The sequence below is a fragment of the Corvus brachyrhynchos genome, unplaced genomic scaffold (assembly GCF_000691975.1).
Source record: "Corvus brachyrhynchos isolate BGI_N302 unplaced genomic scaffold, ASM69197v1 scaffold245, whole genome shotgun sequence".
Taxonomy (NCBI): Eukaryota; Metazoa; Chordata; class Aves; order Passeriformes; family Corvidae; genus Corvus; species Corvus brachyrhynchos.
In genome coordinates, this window is record NW_008238988.1 from 2,013,306 (window position 1) to 2,018,116 (window position 4,811).

General features: G+C 42.2%; 1 long non-coding RNA gene across 2 annotated transcripts in view; it reads left to right on the forward strand.

Moving 5' to 3' along the window:
* Positions 1–4,142, forward strand: part of LOC108447791 — an 11,931-nt gene extending 7,789 nt beyond the window's left edge. For both annotated transcript variants that reach the window (XR_001863478.1, XR_001863477.1), the window contains one exon: positions 604–4,142. This is a non-coding gene — a long non-coding RNA (uncharacterized LOC108447791). The remainder of the gene's footprint in view (positions 1–603) is intronic.
* Positions 4,143–4,811: the final 669 nt, after the last annotated feature.

Consider the following 4,811-nt stretch of genomic DNA (forward strand, 5'->3'; position numbering starts at 1 on the left):
CAGATCATGCACATAATGAAACTGCTCTTTATCAAAGCACTTTCTCTGAGATCTCAAACCCAACCCCCAGGCTGGTATGAACAGGCATAGCTTCAACTGAGGCTGTGGCTCCACATCAAAGAACCTTGAAGTGTTCGTCACCTACGTAAACTGCATTCAAAAAATACATATCCTGGCATGCATTCACTTGATTCCATGTTCCAAATGATTTCAGAATGTGATTTTCATAGAGATTTTTATTCCAAGCTAAATAGCAGAGATCTCAGTAGAGGAAAACCTCAACAGGCTTCATATCCCATGGTAATTTGGAAACCTGTATCTTCCTTGATTTTTCAGTCATTAGTTAAAGTGCAAAGGCTCACCTTCTCTCCTGGGCCATTTCTGTAGTCCCTGGTGTCATAAAACCTCCCTGTGTCTCCCATTTCAGAGCGGAACTCAATGGAAAACTCAGATTCTCCTACATTCTCTTCCACCCACTCTAATACAAAGGAAGTTTCGCAGGAGAGGCTTGAAAGGCTCAAACTTTCTCAGATTCAAAAGGGAAAGGGTTGTTATAACACGAAAATATGATTAAGGTCCAAGTTCTTTCCATGCATTACCTAGGTGGTTTTTCTGAGGCATGCAAACATCTGCCCATATAACTGTGTATATGAAGATAAAAGGTGCAGTTGAGCTGATGACTTGGAATCTGGAACATTCCTTCCTTTTGGACACCAGCTTGCTAGGAACAGGTATGGGTTACTGTGCCTTCTTTAAGGCTCCTGCAAGATTTGTTTTTGTTTTGAATCTGTTTGTTTTTTAAAGAACACATCTTGTAATTGGATTGGTATTTGCATCTCCTTGGAAGAGCAGTATCATCAGGAAAAGCTTGATGCTCTTGTATACCACCCCTGAACCACAGGGGACTTCCCTCCTCGGTTTATTGAGCAATGCACACTTTACAACCATGTAAAAATTATTTTGTTGGCATATCCTAACACCAAACTCTTTGGGAATAAATTAATACTGCCAAATTCTCTTCTGTAGCACACAAAAAAAAAAAAAATACACTCAAAAATCAGCAGCTTCTGTCATTCAAAGTCCCCTTTAATATCAAAAATCTCATGCAAGCCTACTTGAAATCCAGCATTTTAACAGAAATTGGTTACAGCAATATTGGAAACAGCAATATCACTATTGAGCAACACAAACACACTCAAGAATTCAATCCACTGTGTTACATAGGCTCAGCAAGAGTCCTCCAGCCTAGAAGCACACCAAAGGGAACATGTGCAATCTTAAGAGTTTTGGGCTTACACTGCAACGCCACTGACATTTGACAGCCTTATTAATATTTATTGACTAATTTTTTTTTTCCATTTCACCACCAGCAATCAGAGTCTTGGAACCAGCCGCATAAACTCCAGGCATTATAGTTCAAGGATAGGGAGGAACAAAGGTCTGTGGTTGCTTTCACAATGTGCAGGGGAGGAAGCAAGCACCTGCAGGTGAATTCATGTGTTACACTGCTGACTGAGAGCGACACATCACAGCAGGATGGTCTCCTACGGCCCCTCTTCTCGTGGCAGTAGAAAGACAGCTTGGCACTGCTTCTCAGCTCCTTAAGGCTTACAAAGGACATGCCACCTTAGCCTAGCCTAAGTAAATCCTTGATGGGCACTTCTGATAAGAGAGTAATCAACCAGGACATGGGGACGGTAATTAAATGAGAGAATAAAATGGGTTGTCCACTTCACACCTCCACCTTTAAACCAACAGTTGACTTAACTGCCACACTTAAGCTGCTGATAACAGTTTGCATCTACGTTTGTTCCCCCCACACACCTTCCAAAAATGGTCCAGGATGTGCCTCCAGAGACACCAGAACGGAAAAGCATTTCTACAGAAGGCTGAGTTACTAGAAAAGCTTGAAAGTACTTGAAACAAAAACCTCTTATTATTGCATTACCCTGTTACAGACCCCCTAACAACCTGGACCATCTGATCACAGCTGCACTGGCCCTCCTGGCTAAGTGTGGACTGGTTGTTGGTATTTCAGGCACCCCAACCAAGAGACCCAGACTGCAGACTGGAGACACTGTGTTTTAAAGGGCACAGCAAGCATGACTGTAAACAAAAACCAGAAAACCCTCCTGCTGCTTCCATCAGCATACTGCCAAATTATCAGACCTTCACTGATAAAAGGGAACCAAAGCACCAGCAGAGCGAAATTATGGAAAATTTCTGCACCAGGCAAATCCTCCACAGCTATTCTTCCCTGATTTTCAGCGCCTTGATGCTGATAAGGACGGGCAGTAGCACTATGCTGTCCCCTTCATCTTTAGTGGAAAACCATTTCTGGTCATTTTTATTAAAGGGAGTAATGAACCTTTTCATGTTTGAGGCAGTGCAAAGAACAGACAACACAGGTAAGCCCTATGGCAAGGCAAACAATCCAGAAAAATCCAGAAAGCAGTAAAACCACCTTTCTGTGAGCCAGAAACCACTCAGCCTTCCCCATACCTGTGGGGAGACTCTACAGGAGATTTACTGAAAGATTCCTCCTCTTCTTACAGCACAGAGAGTGTCACAGTATACAAAGGGGTTTTGTATTCACTTTCGACTCTAGTAATGGTGGTTCAGTTCCACCAGCACTGAAAGAAATTAACAGACAAAAGCAGTGGCACATACAATTCTAAAGACCTCACACAGGTTTAAGAATAAACAGGGGTAGCCACTGCCCTCAGAGCTATCGGCACAGGATACAGGCTTCTCAAACAGATTCTGGAGCTGGACTCCAGCAGCAAAGATCCAGCAGAAAACCCCCAGTCTTCCAAATCATCCCCCTTAGACACTAAAAATTAAGTTTCAAGACCCAGCTCTGAGAAACTGAAAAGGTGAAGTTCTTCTGCAAGGCACTCCTGTCAGGATATTAAATTTCAGTGGTTTATACCATCTTAAGACCCAGAATGAACACTCCAGAAATCACTTCTCATTTTTATTTAGCACCTATAGCATTAAAAATATGTATTTTATGCTATACAGATTTACAACACACTAGAAAAAAATGAATCTGGGTTACCTACCAGCTGCAAGCCACTACAAAACGACTAAACCCATAACCCTAAACGGCTCGTTTACTTAAAAAGGTACCAGAATTCCTCTGCTTAAATAGTGAAGTGTCACAGCACAGACCTGAGGAAAAACTTTTCATTGCATCAGCCATCTGCACACTAGAGTTCGTTAAAAGAATATTGAGGAAAATGTCATACTTTTCAACAAAAGCCTTAAATTTGGCTCAAATGAGAGTCGATGAGCAAACAAAGCTCCCAACAACTCTGTTTCACCCACTCCACGCACTGAAACACTCTCCTTGTAGCACCTGGGGGGAAACCCAGGAGCACATCAAAGTGATATAACTACTGAAGAATGGCTAAAGCCCAAATAACTCAGTATCTAATCATGGTGCTGATGGCTTGATTTCTCAGGGAAGCTTGACCCCTGTACATATATGAGAAGCTTGAAACCACATCAAAAAATGGACTCAACAGGCTAGCATAAAAGTCCACACCTCCAGATACTGTTATGACTAAATTTCATTTTAAAGATTGAGACACAAATTTGGTCAAATTCCATACTTTCTGAATCTCACAGTATATAATTAAGTAAACAACAAGCTTTACATTAACTATCAAGAGATAAACACTATCCACATACAAGCAGAGGGAGAGGCAAGAAATAAAAAGATCTTAACCCATGCCAAAATTGAGGTGTACTGTATACACAATTAGCCAAAGTTTTATCAGCAAAGATGATAAAGAACAGGACCTAAAGGACTTCTCCCTTTAAGGTATTCTGAATATGGACACTATCAAACCTAAAGCCTTCAAAAACCCAGATTTTTGAGAAATGATTGAGATTTCCACGAAGTTCTCTGCTAAGCTCATATCCTTCCTTTTTTGCTTAGCCATCTTCACTCAACTGTACATCCAGAGCCCCCAGGATGAACGTACTACAGACACAGCTTTATGTTTTCCATTAAAACCCTACAACAGGAGTAATCTGAATATTCCTTTATAAGAAACATTCCCAACTCTGAACTCGGTCTGCAGGAAACAGAAAACAACAAATTCTCTTTCTTAAGCCCTGCCTTTAGGAAGGAAGGATAAGCTTTGCATACTGATTCTTGCATTCTGAAGAAAGCAGATTACATCCAGGATAAGGAAATTGCAAAAAAGAAAAAGTCCTCCAGTGGGGCAGAATGGTAAGTAAAAAACAACAAATGCTCAAGGGCAAAAGAAGAAGGGGGGAAAAAAAGATAAACAAAAAAACCAATAAACCAAAAAAAAAGGGAAAAAAAAGTATCAGAAAACAACTTAAGTCTCAAACCCCCTTCCTAGACCTGCCACTAAATTAGGGCAGCAGAGCAAAGCACAGATCAATCATTTTGGTCGCAACATTTTCTCCCACGCTTCTCAAGAGCCATCAGCTTGGAGCAGAGAAGCTAAAGGCTGAGTGCCACCCAGGTGTCCCCCGTTGGGATTTCACTGGACCGAGAGGCGCTTCTGCCCCATCCCATCCCGGCACCCCGGCGACGGCTCCAAAGGCACTGGGAGCCGTACAAGCCGGCCAGGCTCCTTCCCGACACAACTTACAGCCTCTAACACTTACTGCGCTTAACCTGCTCAGATGACCCTTGGATACAAGGGCAGGCAAAACCCACCTCGAATAATTAAAAGCCGAGCAAAGGTATCGATATCCCTATAAACAAACCTTCTGCAGATAGCGATTACGGCAATTAATCCCCCCACAAAGCCCCATCGCCGGGACCC